The sequence below is a fragment of the Pan troglodytes genome, chromosome 22, assembly GCF_028858775.2.
Source record: "Pan troglodytes isolate AG18354 chromosome 22, NHGRI_mPanTro3-v2.0_pri, whole genome shotgun sequence".
Classification (NCBI taxonomy): domain Eukaryota; kingdom Metazoa; phylum Chordata; class Mammalia; order Primates; family Hominidae; genus Pan; species Pan troglodytes.
In genome coordinates, this window is record NC_072420.2 from 37,242,546 (window position 1) to 37,258,335 (window position 15,790).

At 45.8% G+C, this 15,790-nt stretch overlaps 1 protein-coding gene across 6 annotated transcripts in view; it reads right to left on the minus strand.

The window, feature by feature from the left end:
• CLDN14 (claudin 14) overlaps positions 1-11,694 on the minus strand; it is an 81,780-nt gene extending 70,086 nt beyond the window's left edge. For 2 of the 6 annotated variants that reach the window (XM_063803743.1, XM_063803740.1), the window contains exon 1: positions 11,327-11,664. The gene's annotated coding sequence lies outside the window, so the exon portion shown is untranslated. Of the gene's footprint in view, positions 1-11,326 lie in introns of all 6 variants that reach the window. The other 4 variants (XM_063803744.1, XM_063803741.1, XR_010154599.1 and 1 more) reach the window with 3 other exon arrangements.
• Between the last annotated feature and the right edge of the window lie 4,096 nt (positions 11,695-15,790).

Sequence of the window (15,790 nt, forward strand, 5' to 3'; positions counted from 1 at the left end):
ATTTTAGGGAAATAAATATATATATATTTGCTATAAATGTTTTTTTTTTTTTTTTTGAGACAGTCTCACTCTGTCACCCAAGCTGCAGTGCAGTGGCACCATCTCAGCTTCCTGAAGCCTCCACCTCCTGGGTTCCAGCCTCCCAGGTAGCTGGGATTACAGGCACGCACCACCACGCTCAAATTTTTGTATTTTTAGTACAGACAGGGTTTCACCCTGTTGGCCAGGCTGGTCTCGAACTCCTGACCTCAGGTGATCCACCCGCCTCAGCCTCCCAGAGTACTAAGATTACAGGCATGAGCCACTGCGCCTGGCCTATAAATGTATGTTTAAAAGGCCTCTATATATCCTCAATCAATAACAGCCTCTGGGGTGGGACAGGAGGGAATGTCCCTCCTGGTGGAATGGGGCAGGAGTGTCAGAGTGGACTTCAGTCTTTGTCTGTTTTTTTTTTTTTAACTAAGGAAAATATATTCTTCATTATCTATGTAATTAGAATATGTTTTAAAATCTAATAAATCACCTATTTACTTTTCACTATAACATAGGGCACTTAAGGCTATTATGTTATGTCCAATACATCTAGGTTTGATACTTCAAAGTCAAGCAGATTCTGGAGAAGCCAAAATACTGACCCAGAAAATCTAGATTCGCCTAGTTTAATTCCCTTATTTTACAAATGGGGAACCGTGGATTTCTCACGGTCTTTTTGTTGATAGGTGCAGGAAGACGTACGTGAAATAATTCATGGAAAAGTCACAGTGGCCTTGAAGTTTTCCAGATAACAATGAAAAACTACGTTAAGATGCTATTTTTCAACAAAATTCATTTTACCAACCTCAAAACGTATTTCCTCCGAAGAAGATACGCACTGACAAACAACACCCGAGTGTGGCATGCTAGCAGGAGCACTAGGCTGGGAGTCAAGAGACTTAAATTCCACCCGGAAGCCACCACATGACCTTGGCATGAGCCCGTCACCAGGCTCCTCAGCCTCCTCATCGCAGCCCCAGGGATTTCCCAAGCCCTCCGGAAATACTGTAACTTGACAACAATGGAGAAAGACTTTCACCCATGCGGTTGGAATGCTAGCCTTAAAAAATGTCCTTCCAGGGAACATCACACACCGGGGCCTGTTGTGGGGTGGGGGGAGGGGGGAGGGATAGCATTAGGAGATACACCTAATGCTAAATGACGAGTTAATGGGTGCAGCACACCAACATGGCACATGTATAGATACGTAACAAACCTGCATGTTGTGCACATGTACCCTAAAACTTAAAGTATAATAATAATAAAAATTAAAAAAAAATGTCCTTCCAACAGGTTTCAAAAGTGAGATTCTAATTTAAGCCTTGCAGGGTCTCTAATGTGAAGCCAGTTTGGTGGGGTTGAACGCCGAAAGGATAGGAAGGACTTCTCTTTCGAGAATGCGGGGAGAAAGAAAAATCAGTATTTTGACTAAAAGAAAGTATTAAAGTTACGATCAGAAATATATTTGTCTAGAAATAAAAAGGCATTCCCCCTGACCCCCCATCCCTTTAAATAGTCACAGCTGGCTCTCTGGCCATATAAAGTTACCATGCTGTCAAATGACTCAACTTACAACATCTGTATTGGTGACCAACATCCTGTATCACGGGCTATCTAACCCTTTGGGTCACGACACCCCTGTTTGAGTAAGGTTTATTTTACTAGCACCAAGAGACTCCTGCGTTTAACATCTGTGGTGCTGCTCCTGAAATTCCTAGCCATAAAACAAGTAAATTCAGCGTGGTCTGAAATTCCAGAGCGTAGCCACGAACTACACAGAAAACACATTCGGTGGGGCCAGTTGGTAATGGAGCAGGGCTTAGCTCAGGCGGGGCTGCACATCTGGCTGTGCCTTCCCTCCGCAGGTGTGGGAAGAGGACCTGGGAATGCCAGGGTCCAGCCAGGCAGAGAGTGTCTGGATGGTCTGCACGGGCAGGGGATGCTGTGGCCACATGGCCAGGAGGGTGCTCCCCGCAGTGCACCCTTAGGTGCCAGGTTGGTGACATTGGGTGTGACCAACTGTTAACCACTAAACTCCATCTGTTGAAGTCCTCTGTAGGCCAAATACTCCATGTGCCTGAAGATGCTTCCGGCTTACAATTGTGAACTCAGTTTCTGTGTCCAGCATCGAGAGTTTAAAGTGGGGCGCGCCCATTCTCTGGATGGGCACAGAGCTGTTAAAATGGTGATTATGTAGACGTTGTACCACGTGGGAAAATATTTATGATGAGACCACATTAGAGAAAATGAGCAAACAGAATGCAGGGTGGCAACATCGCCATGGTAATAAATTGGTAAGACCTCCTGGAACACTATGCAGCCATAAAAAAGAGCCAGATCATATCCTTTGCAGGAACATGGGTGGAGCTGGAGGCCATTATCTTTAGCAAACTAATGCAGGAACAGAAAACCAAAAACTGCGTGTTCTCACTTATAAGTGGGAGCTAAATGATGAGAACACATGGACACATAGAGGGGAGCCACACACACTGGGGCCTACCTGGGGGTGAAGGGTGGGAGGAGGGAGAGGATCAGGAAAAATAACTAATGTGTACTAGGCTTAATACCTGGGTGATGAAATAATCTATACAATAAACCTCCACGGCACAAGTTTACCTATATAACCGACCTGCACATGTACCCCTGAACTTAAAATAAAACTTAAATAAATTGGTAAGATCTGACGTGCCTGTGCAGCTGAGGACTAGAACTGAACACAGAAAAATTGCAATAGCTTAGTTCACTGGAGGGAAGTGGCTTTAAATTTTTTTTTTTTCTTTTTGAGACAGAGTTTCACTCTTGTTGCCCAGGCTGGAGGGCAATGGCGCGATCTCAGCTCACTGCAAACTCCGCCTCCCGGGTTCAAGCGATTCTCCTGCCTCAGCCTCCCGAGTAGCTGGGATTACAAAAAAATTTTTTCATGCTATTCATGAAAATTAATAATTTCAAAGACATAATCCCAGCTTTTTAGGGGAGTCTCCGGCAAGGCATGGGGGTGACATCTGCATGCAACACACGGTTGACAGGAAAAAGGGATGATGGAAGCCCAGGACTATCCCCCTGTGGGAGCCGGAGCAAGGTCGTGAACTTCAAAGCTCTTTGACAAGTACAGGATGATAAAAACATATGGGTTTAGGACAACTCCCCGTCACATCTTCCGTGTGGCCGATGCCTGGCAATCCTTCAAGTCACTCTTCCATATCAACATGCCTCGTGTGTGGGGTGAGCGTGCATTAGGGATAGGCTGGCTGACAATCACCATGGCACCATCCCATCAAGATGACGCACAGACTCCTCAGCGAGGCGCAGACCTGGCCTTATGTGCCAGACATTCTACTCCAGGGGTAAGCAGCCTCTAAATTATTTGTCACTGATACCCTGAGTGTCCCATTTTCACGATGCCACCCAGCTCTGGGTTCAATCCTGCTCTTGCTCATTCCCCTGGGCAAGATGTCAGTCTCAGGCTGTGTAAAGAGGCTGTGTCCCCGCCCCTTATATTTAAATATTGAGTGGGTTGCATCTTTCCCAGCCATACCAAGAGCAAATGCAACCATCTCCCTCTCTGAGGCCAGCGTAATCTAACTATCACAAGCCAGGAGGGGTTGTGGCAAGCCATTGATCTTATTGTGTAATTATGGCTGGGGAAGTGTGAATGATAGTGGATGAAAAGGAGAGGTGGAAACAACAGACTTTGCCTGAAAATGGGACGAGTTAAATTACAGTGCATTGATTCAATAGAAAATCATTTATCCATTTTTAAAAATGCTTTGTGGGCTGGGTGTGGTGGCTCATGCCTGTAATCCCAGCCCTTTGGGAGGCTGAGGGGGCGGATCACCTGAGGTCAGGAGTTTGAGACCAGCCTGGACAACATGGCGAAACCCTGTCTCTACTAAAAATACAAAAAGTAGCTGGGGGTGGTGGCGGGTGCCTATAGTCCCATCTACTTGGGAGGCTGAGGCACGAGAATCACTTGAACCTGGGAGGTGGAGGTTGTGGAGGGCTGAAATTGCACCACTGCCCTCCAGCCTAGGTGACAGAGTGCGACTCTCTCAAAAATAAATACATAAATAAATAAAAATAAAAAATACAATAAAAATGCTTTATAAAGACCACATGGTAATGGAAAAAAGCATGAGCTATAAAATTAAGTGAGAAAAAGTACTGTACAAAATGGTATGTGAATTACGATTATAACTATAAAAATACATTTAAAGACCACAAAGGAATACAAATATATAGGTATGCATACACATACACATCTAAATGACATGTATAGTCATGTTTTATTCTAGAAAGGAGATGAACAGGTGCATTTCCTTTAATGCAGAAGGGAGTCCACAGAGAGTGGCTCTGAGCAGGTGACTTAGTTGGTTTCAGGAGTGGTGAGATCATGGGGAATTTTTTCTCTGTGGCCAACAATTTCTGTAACGTCATGTATAAGCAACTGAAAAATTATTATCTCAAAGCACATGAATTTTGTATGTTTTGGCAGCACTTTCTGCAGTTCAAATGGCCATATGAAACCCTTCGGGTTAGCCACAGGTACACCTTAGAGCAAACCCACCCCATGGGACTGACAGGAGGCAAAGTGGCATGAAAGGACAACACGGTGCTCCCCCACCCTCGGAAAGTACAGGAATCCATCCTCACTGCAACACCATCTCTAAACGTTCTCCAGGGGAGGAGAACACAGCCCTGCTGTGCTGTTCAGCACTTAAGCAGACTGAAAAAGCAATGATCATAAAATGCAAGTTCAGCTGCAGCCCAGCTCTGTGGGGAGGTTGTTGGATGAGGGGCTGTCTGTCTGGGACAGCCCCTGACTCAGGCTTAGCTTCATCCTTGAGGTCCAGCCTTGCACCTGCTCTGTTTCCTCATCTGGGGTCCGGCTGACATCTGCCTGTACCTGAGGACCTGCCCAGGGAAGGCCGAGGGAGACAGTAGGGGACTGAGGACAAGAGTGGGAGCCAGGCAGCCCACCCATCCTCAGTTCTCCTTCGTGTTAGATGCAGAAATCGAGTTACCTCGACTGAACTCATTTTAAAAATGACTTTACTCCATTCTGTGTCAATGTTGCATTCTTGGCTTTGACCTTGTGTATTAAAGAACAGCTCAATGAAAATGTTCCGACATTACCTGTGAGCTGTGAAAGAGGCGGCTGATTATTTTGTTGGTATCATTTATCTACAGCTCCATGGGACAAATTATTTTCATAATCCTAGTGCAAGTAAAGATCATGTTTCCTAAAGGTGATCTTTAAACTATTTTTTCATTGACAGTAGAAAGCTGAGAGTGAAATTTTGCGTTTAGTTATACGAACGACACTAATGTGTTTATAGCACCTCTATCCCCCTCCTTCCTCCACCCACCATCCTTCTACATGTTAAGAAAATATTTTCTCTTTTTTTCAACAGACTTTCTCTTTTATTATAAACTGCCTCAAATTCTTTTTAGGAGTAGATAAGATGTCAATAAACCTGCATGGCAACATATCTTGAGGAAATTGCCTATTGGCAGAGACACACTTTCTTACCTTCAACAAGGTAATAACATTGCTCAACTAAAAAAATCTGGGCCAGGCTTGGTGGCTCATGCCTGTAATCCCAGCACTTTGGGAGGCCGAGGCAGGTGGATCACCTGAGGCTGGGAGTTCGAGACCACCCTGACCAACATGGAGAGACCTCGTCTCTACTAAAAATACAAAATTAGCTGGGTGTGGTGGCGCATGCCTGTAATTTCAGCTACTCGTGAGGCTAAGGCAGGAGGATCGCTTGAACCCGGGAGGTGGAGTTTGCAGTGAGCCGGAGATGGCGCCATTGCACTCCAGCCTAGGCAACAAGAGCAAAACTCCATCTCAAACAAACAAACAAAAAACAAAAAACACACAAAAACAAATCTGCAGAGAGAGAGAGAGAGAGAAAAATCCAGGCTGTGGGGTTGTCTATAAGACAACTCAGCTAGGCCCTTCAGAAAGTCAGTCATAACAAAAAGTCTGGGAGACTGTTCTAGATTGAAGTTGATAAAAAGATGTAACAATGAACATACTGATCTTTGATTAGATCCTGCTTTATTTTTTATTTTTTTAAAAAAGCTATAAAAGATGTTTTGGATGCAATTGGGAAAACGTGAATATGAACTGGATAGTAGATGACGCTAGAGTTAATTTTTTTAAAAATTAATGTTATGAGGTATGATAATGGTGTTGCAGATACATAGGAGAATGTCCTTGGTAGACATCTAATGAAATATTTATAGTCAAGTATCATGATCATTTACAATTTACAATTTACCTTCTTTTTTCTTTGTTTTTCTTTTCTTTTTTTTTTTTTTTTTTTGAGACGGAGTCTCGCTCTGTCACCCAGGCTGGAGTGCAATGGTGTGATCTTGGCTCACTGCCATCTCCACTTCCTGGGTTTAAGCAATTCCCCTGCCTCAGCCTCCCAAGTAGCTGGCGTTACAGGTGCGTGCCTCCACGCCTGACTAATTTTTGTATTTTTAGTAAAGACGGGGTTTCACCATGTTGGTCAAGCTGGTCTCGAACTCCTGACCTAGTGATCTGCCTGCGTCAGCCTCCCAAGGTGCTGGGATTACTGGCATGAGCCACCACACTCAGCCTACAATTTACTTTCAAATGGTTAAGAAAAAATCAAAACAAAATGTGTGTGTGTGTGTGTGTGTGTGTGTATACAGAGAGAGAGAGAGAAAACTGTATATGACAAAATATAAACAATGGTTAGAGCCAGGGAGACAGTCTACAGGTGTTCATTGTACTATTCTTCTATCTTTGCTGCCTGTTTGAAAATTTTCAGTCAGTTGGGTGGAGGTCTATGAAAGTCCAACACTTATAGATCAACCAGAAATAGATGAAATCTGATGGTAACTCATTTTCTGGAACCCCTAGTGTACCCCCAAACAACTCAAATGGTTGAGATCAATGTTAATGGGTTTCAGTCATAAAACTTAGCAAGAAAGAGGAAAACAATCACCACCACCACCACAGTTTTGCTGCTGTCACTCTGTGTAGGACGGGTCGCAGAACTGCGTGGCAAGAAGAGACAGTGGATCACAAGGTCAAGAGATCGAGACCATCCTGGCCAACATGGTGAAACCCCGTCTCTACTAAAAATACAAAAATTAGCTGGGCATGGTGGCACACACCTTTAATCCCAGCTACAAGGGAGGCTGAGGCAAGAGAATCGCTTGAACCCGGAAGATGGAGGTTGCAGTGAGCCGAGATCGCGCCACTGCACTCCAGCTAGGTGACAGAGTGAGACTCCGTCTCAAAGGAAAAAAAGAGAGAGAGAAAAAAGAAGAGACAGCATTTCAGAAGGAGTCTCTGCCCAGCGTCCAGCAGCAGTCGGTAAGAGAAGCCCATGTATGAGAATCAGGATGCTGCAGCGCTCCCTCAAGTCACCTCCATTGAAACCCATTTTTTTCCACAGTTGGAGTGGCCGATTGCTGCAGGTATGACATCTGGCCAGTACCAAGTCTTCCTCACTCTTCAGAGATCACCCCAACTCAGGAATGCGCAGACATAATGGCATAGGGAGACCTGTACGAGTCACCTGACCCCCAGCACCAGGTCAAGGCTGCAGGAGTCCCAGTCGTGCCCCTGCCCGGCACACACACACACAGAGCTTGCTTCTCAACTAGGCCCGGCCAGCACAGCTTCCTCTGGGCAGGGCCCTAAATGTGGATTCAGAGCTGGACAGCATCCGCTGACCCCACTCCAGAATGATGGCTGGGAAGTCTCTGTTATAACTCCCGCCAATTTAAGAGATGCCGAGAATGAGCTTTCAGTCACATATTCATTCATTTTAAAAATGTTTATGGAGAAACTTCTCTGTGCCAGGCTCTGTGTCAGACGGGAATATAAGTTTGTGAACAAATCAGATAAGGTCCCCACACTCAAGGTGTTTAAGGTCTACTGGGAGACATGGCAATGAAACAAGCAAAAAATACGTGTGTGGTGTGTGTGCAGAGTGAGTGCGTGTGGAGTGTGTGTGGAGTGAGTGTGCAGAGTGAGTGTGTGTGGAGTGAGTGTGTGGGGAGCGTGTGTGTGTGGAGTGTGTGGAGTGAGTGTGTGTGGAGTGTGTGTGGAGTGACTGTGGAGTGTGTGTGGAGTGAGTGTGTGTGCAGAGTGAGTGTGTGTGGAGTGAATGTGTGGGGAATGTGTGTGTGTGCAGAGTGTGTGGAGTGAGTGTATGCAGAGTGAGTGAGTGTATGTGGAGTGTGTGTGGAGTGCGTGTGGAGTGAGTGTGTGTAGTTTGTGTGGAGTGAGTGTGTGTGTGGAGTGAATGTATGTGGAGTGTGTGTGGAGTGAGTGTGTGTGGAGTGAGTGCGGAGTGTGTGTGTAGTGAGTATGTGTGTAGTGAATATGTGTGGAGTGAGTGTGTGTGCAGAGTGAGTGTGTGTGCAGAGTGAGTGTACGGTGTTAGTGTGTGTGGAGTGATTGTGTTTGTGGAGTATGTGTGCGGAGTGAGTATGTCTGCAGAGTGTGTATGTGGAGTGAGTGTGTGTGTGCAGTATGTCTGCAGATGAGTGTGTGCGGAGTATGTCTGCAGAGTGAGTGTGTGTGCAGAGTGAGTGTGTGTGTGCAGTATGTCTGCAGATGAGCGTCTGTGCAGAGGGAGTGTATGATTGGAGTGTGTCTGTGGAGTGAATGTGTGTGCGGAGTGAGTGTATGTGTAGCATGTGGAGTATGTATGTGTGTAGTATGTGGTATATGTGTGTATTATGTGATGTATGTGTGTGTTATGTGTATGGTGTGGTGTGTGTGTGGTATGTGGTATGTATGTGTGTGGAGTGAGTGTGTGTTGTGTGGTGTGGTCCGTGTGTGAAGTGAGTGTGTGTGGTGTGTGTGTGTTTATACAGTCATCCCTCAGTATTCACAGGGGATTGGCTCCGTGACCCCTGAGGATTCCAAAATCCTTGGCTGTTCAAGTCCCTGATATTAAATGGTGTAGTGTTTGCATGTGGCCAATGTACGTTCTCTCATACACTGCAAATCATCCCTAGATGACGTATAATAGCCAACACAATGTAAAGCTATGTAAATAGTTGTTATACTGTGTTTTTATTTGTATTGTTTTTTATTGTTTTATTAATTTTTCCAAATATTTTTGATTCATGGATGTGGAACCTGCGGGTATGGAGAGCCAACTGTACATCACATATCTAATTAGAACATATCTAATTACCAGCTGATTTGTTCCAGAAAAGAAATCAATGGGGTGCAGTTGAATGGTGGCCTTAACCTCTCCTACTGATATTGAATGCTGGGCAGCATGGCCCTCTGAAATCCCACTCGTTCCTGCCAGGACCAGGGGGGTTTGAGGAGTGTCTCTTTGAGAAAGTGGCTGTAGGTCAAGTGCTGAGTGAGGGGAGGGAGGGACTGGGGGGCAGGGCTCCAGGTGGAGACATCTTGTGAGGTACCTAAGAGTGGTGAATTCAGGGTGTCAGGAGAGGGCAGAGAGGCCAACATCAGCCAGACCTTACAGGTGGTGATAAATAGTTAGATGTTTATTCTAAGGGAAGAGGAGGCCACAGAATTGTTGTAAGCAGTGGATGGACATGAGGTGACTTGGGTTTTAAAAGGCCACTATGGTGACTCTGTAGCAAGCTGATTGGAGGTGGGCAAGAGTAGAAGGTATTTTCACAGTCCAAGTGAGATATCAGTTCCTTAAACAAGGACAGTGGCTGCGGAGTGGGAGAGGAGTGGACTGATTCCACATACACTTTGCAGGTAGAATTGACAGGCTTTGCTAATGGGTTGGATGTTAGAGTTGAGACAAGAGGAGAAACCAAGGATAACTTCCAGGTTTCTGGTTTAAGCCAGTGGTGGTGCCAATTCCAGAGAGAGGACTTGATGTGGACGGACTGGTGGGGAGAACATGGAAGTCAACAGGTGACAGTTCTTCATCTTCTGCAGGATACCTCCTGCCTTTCCGTCAGTCAGTTTATCAATCGGGTACTTGTTGAGGGCTTATCATGTATTAAGCTCTGTGCATTTACCTTGACATATTTTTAAAGATGATTTGAAATGACTTCTAATAAAACTCACAAGTACAAGAAAACTACTGAAAAGGTGCATAGGTGAAAGAACAAGAGCCAAGTAACAAAAGGATGAAAAGAATCATATCTAAGTCCTAATCCTAAAAGAGACTTCTGCAACTACAAGCAAAAAACCTTAACTCTGAGTTTCCCAGGAACCAAAGCAAAAAGGGAAAGTTGAGTTTTATAAAGCCGATTGTCTAATAAAAAGAAGCATGCTGGCTTACTCAGAGAAATAAAATTTCGCCCTTATTTTCAACTTCGAAAGCATTTTTCTTACTACCTACCTTCTGTAAGGGCCAATGATCAATATAGTGGAATTGTTATATTGTCAATAACAATTTTACACAAAATATAAAAGATTTCTCTATAAAACCTAAAAAACTGGTGTCCCAAATGCTCGGTAGAATGGACTATCAAGGGCACTGGCCAGGGGCACAGGTCTGTAGCAAGGGAATACTTTGGCTTGTGTCTTACTGTCTTAGGTTTTAATAGTGTCTTTGTGACGGGTACCTTGCTACCCACTGACTTAATTACAGTTTCTTTTGTCTTAGAATGTAAATTTCTTTTGTTACCCCCCCAATCATGTGTGTGCATGTATGTGTGGGTGTGTGTGAACCACTGGAGTTGGCTGTAGACTTTCTTTTACTTTTGCAGCCAGAGGCTCCCTCTGTCGCCCAGGCTGGAGTGCAGTGGTGTGATCTCCGCTCACTGCATCCTTTGCTTCCCAGATTCAAGGGATTCTCCTGCCTCAGCCTCCCAAGTAGCTGTGATTACAGGCACTCACGCACCACCACCATGTCCGGCTAATTTTTGTATTTTTAGTAGGGACGGGGTTTCACCATCTTGGTCAGGCTGGTCTTGAACTACTGACCTCATGATCTGCCCGCCTCGGCCTCCTAAAGTGCTGGGATTACAGGCGTGAGCCACCGCTCCTGGCCGGCAATAGACTTTCTAAAACATTTAAATAAACTTCGCACTCCTTCTCACGCTGCCCGGAAAATTCTGACTTCCCTCACCTTGGGAGAGCAAGGCTCATATAGCAGACGTTGCAGACCTTGTTTAGGTCACACTTAAGATAAAGGAAGATGCAAACTCCTTTTTTTCTGATCAGCTGATCCCCTGTGACTGGCGGCCGGGGAGCCCCTATGGCACCAGTCTGTAGGCTACAGCCTGAGCCAGATTCCATGCTAAAAGTCCCGAGGCTGGCAGTGAAAGAAACCCCCCGGGGCTGGAAACTCACCCCTCCTGGGCGGCTGGACACCAGCTCATGGCCGCTCTCGGGTCTGTGCGGGCCCGGCGCCCCTTCTCCCCAGGGAGCCGCGTGACTCTCCTTGATCCGGCCTCCCCTCGAGCGACAGGCCTCCCAGAGGCCCCCCAGCAGCCCCCGAGCAGTCCCCGGAGCGCTGGGGGACTCTGCAGCGCGCAGGTGACCACGCAGAGACAGCCCCAGCGCGATGAATAATTGAGGCGCAGAGTGGAATTACCTCTGTGGGCTCCGGGTCCCTCCCGCAGCCCGCACCTGTCCCTGCCCCTGTCCCTGCCTCTGCCCCGAGGACTACTGCTCTTTTCAGAAATGACGCCAGTACTAGCACGTGCAAAATGCCTTGCAGCCTTGCTGGGAACACATTTGCATACTCAGTTTCAGGTTCAAATGACTGCGCATAAAACAGGATTAAATAGCACAACCTGGTGGGGGCAGGGGGGAGCACGAGGGTCCTCCTCCCACCTGGCCGGAGGTGGGTGAAAATCCCAGCAGATTTCAACAACCCGCCTCCCACCCTACACTACAAGTAGGTGCGCGGAGGGACTCAACTGCTGGGGCAGGGGCAGGGGCAGGGGCTGCCCGCTGGGGTAGAGGGATCCCCAGATTCCAAAGTGAGGGCTCAGAGAGCACCCAACTTCTCCGTTCTCTCCTTTTTTCATTCATTTTTCCTCCAACAGATATTTATTGAACACCTACTATGTGCCAGCACTGTGAAGGGGGACAGTAGGGTCTATAGCAGTGAACAAAAAAGTCCCTGCTCTTTGAGTTGGGGGAGACAGACAATTAGAAAAAGATTCAAAGAAATAACATAGTTCCCATATGAAGATAAGAGCAACGACCAGGGAGAGGCAAACAAAAGAGAGTGATAGGGAAGTTTCTCAGGATGTTCAGGAGGGCCTTTCTGTCCTGCTGTGCTTAGATTCTGCCTATAACTTAATAAGTATGTTATCATTTGATAGTAATACTTACCAAACACTTCTCATATTCTGGGCACTATAATAAGAGCTTTAGCACTTTGGCTTTACATAATCGTTGTAACTACCTAATGACATGGATCTCTAATTATGCCCATTTTACAAAAGAGTACAATTGAGGCAATGGGTCCTGAGGCCAGTAGCTGAAGAATGGCGGAGCTGCGGCTTGAACCCAGGCATCTAGTTCTAGGACCCCACTCTGAAATAGTGCACTGTAATTTACATATATTCATTTCCCCTCGTTTCCAAATGTGAGGCACGGCCAAAAGCAAGCAAATATGCATAAGGAGCTTCTGAAACGTAAACAGCCACCCCCATACTGTGGCATTTCTCCTGTTCTTGCCTACAGTTCTAGTTGATTCCTAAAGTGGGAGAGAGCGCGCATGATGATAGGGACTGTTTACTTAGCAAAGAAACTGAGTCAGCTCAGGATCCCCAAGGCTGCAGCCAGGGAAGCCTGTGTCATGGATTCAACCGTCCGTGCTGAGCCACACCTGCACTGGCTGAATTGCTAGCAGCCGGGTTTCAATTTGGGGACCCAATGGGTGACACCCAGGAACCCAGAAGCCACACCAGCCCTTGGCTCCCTCCAACCCAGGTTTCCATTACCATGGTGCTGCCTGCCAGCTTGGCAGGATCACACTACACCTTGGGCAGGTCCTTGCCCTGGGCCCCCTCTGCTGCCATCCATCCCTCTCCCTGAAAAAGGTGGTGGGAAGGACAATGGCCTTTTCTTGGCTGAGAAGTGCCAGGGAACCAAGCCTCTCAGTACAGAAGGAGGGAGCAGCTGAGGCTGTCTGACATCCAGACCCCATCACAGGGTAGGCCTGCTGGATTGTGGGTGTCTTACATTTGCTCATCCTCCAAGACTAGAACAAAGTTCTCCCAGGCCTCAGACAGTCATCCCTGCCTGCAGCTATTGACTGTTTGCATAGGAGGGGATGGAGTTGGGATTTAGGAAGGAGAGGCAAATTTGAGGCTGGGGAGAATTTGAATTTTCCTGTGCACTAACCACAGGCATCCCCTCCTCCAGAGCACACTCACTCTCAGACGCCCAGGGAGCTAAGCAAAATTTCTCTGTATTTTATCCAAATATGCCGTGGACTTTGAAATGAACTCTTTACTCCTCCTTCCTGCTGACCCGACTGCAAATCAGCTTTTGATGGGATTGGACAGCTTGGAGAGATGGGCAGCGATCACGCTGAAATATGATGACAGGGGCAAGACTGCAAGGACATCCGCGAAGTAAGACATGTGCACAGAGCAACCATGTGAAAACAATTAGGACGACAAATTTACTAATTGCTGAAAGTAACTTAATAACAAAACCACAATGCTCTCTGTTATTAATCCTGGCTACTGCAGCGGGTGCCAATTGAAGTTTGCTTGCAGGAGGGATTGTAAGTATCAGGCCAGTGCCCTAGCATTTGTGGATACTAAGTGAAAAGAGGTTGCATCTCTGTTGGTAATTGAAAAATAAACCGCTGTCCAGCCTCCTACCAATGCAGGTGGCCATAGGGATTTGAGGCATTTCTGAAGCCCATGGAGAGAGGGAGGCAGGGCTCTCTTGCCTTTCTGTGACTCTCTCTTTTTTGCACATTCTCCACTTAAACCAGAGCAACGGGCATTACTCAGATTTTGGAGGGTTAAGAATTGATTTTTAACAAACACAAATTCAAATGCAATATTCTTAAAGCATTTTAAGGTGGAGCGGGTAGAAATGAGGTAGCAAGGGACTCCATTCTTGGGTTGGGTGAGGAGCCTTCAAAAGTTCTCTGAGTTCCCAAGTCTTTCACAGGCTGCTTGCTACACATAATCCTTCACAGAAATTAGGTATCAGTGCCTAGGCATCGGGAGTGAATGCAGTATTTCTGGAGGCAAGGGAGTCCCTTAGCCCTCCAGAAGATCAAAGACAACCATCAAATGTGTCACCTTCAATAAGTCATGGGATGCAAAGGACCATAATTTCCCTAACTAGAGGGGCTCTTTGTGCCTATATTTCTCTTAAGTTGCCTAAGTCTGCAAACATTTGGATCATTCAAGCCTCATTTTTTTTTCCTTGAAATATTTATTAAAAAGGCTGAATTATTTTTTGAAATATGTTAGTATCTGCCCCCACTCTGTATTTGACCATTTATATCTCAATGAGAAATTGCATTTATTAAAGCTGGCAGCTCTGTGTGTACTTTATTGTGATGTTTTTGTAATTACAATGAGCAGCGTAGCTTTTCTTCCCCTCCCAATTAAAATGATCCTGGCCCAGAATTTCAGAGTCTTCAAGGCCAAGTTTGCTTCTCCTGGAGCATCCCCAGGAGATGTCTGCCCAGGCGGGAGGAGGCAACGCAACCTCTTCTTGGACCCAGGACTTCACCAAGGTCCTGCAAGAGCCCTTCAGCCCTCCCTCCAGCAAGAGCGAGAACCAGTGTGGTGGCCTCAATGGGTCCTCCCGCCCAACAGCCGCCTTTCAGGAAACAGAGACTGTAACCTGGGACTTATTAAAAGTTTGGAGAGAAATAATATTTCTGAGGTTGTTCAACCTCTGGCTACTTTGAAGTTTATTCTTGGATTAATCCAGATCTTCAGAGACCTGCATATGGGCGTGCATTATTTTCACTTTTTGCAGAATCACTTTCACTAAATTGCATGTTAGTCTTATCTTATTGACCTACTTCTAAAGAATATTTGGTTAAGAAAACAAATTCTCAGGCCTCATCCCAGAGCCTGATTCAGCATTTCCAGGAACACGCTGGAAAGCTGTCAGTGTCAAAGCGTCTCTGTGGTCAGGGTGATTGCCCTGTGACATATCTTTGAGAGTTCATGGCTAGAAACAGCTGTGCTTGTTCTGAGCAATGGGCTTATTTTTTATCACTAGACACTGTGAGGCTTCTAACTAATCATGTCATTTCTTTGGGATGACTGTAGGAACCTCAGATTCAAATCCACCCCTAGCAAAAATGTGCACGGTCTCAGCACAGGTAATTTTTGTTCATTTCTAGCAACTGCCTTTACCTTCTTTCCCCTCTGTTGAACTTTCCTCAAGCACTTACCTTTTTTATTATGGAAAATGTCAGACACAATGTAAACGCTTACCTTTTTATTACAAAAAATTTCAAACATAGGCAAGAATAGCAAACATAATGAGCTCTTATGTATCCATCACCAAACTTCAATAATTTTCAACTTACAGCCAACCTTTAAATATTTATTTTTAATCTTACCAAGATTATTGGAATCTTCGTAAGTCTCCCAAATTCTTTTTCTAATGAGATAGAGAGTACATTATAAATAACCACAACAAATCAGCAGTTCTTACATTTAAAACTGATGTTGCCTCCCCACCCCTAAGAGGACATTTGACAATGTCTGGAGACATTTTTCATTGTCACAACTGGGCATGGAGGAGTGTTGCTCTTGGCATCTAGTGGGTAGAGTCAGCGATGCTACTCAATGCCCTACAACGCACAGG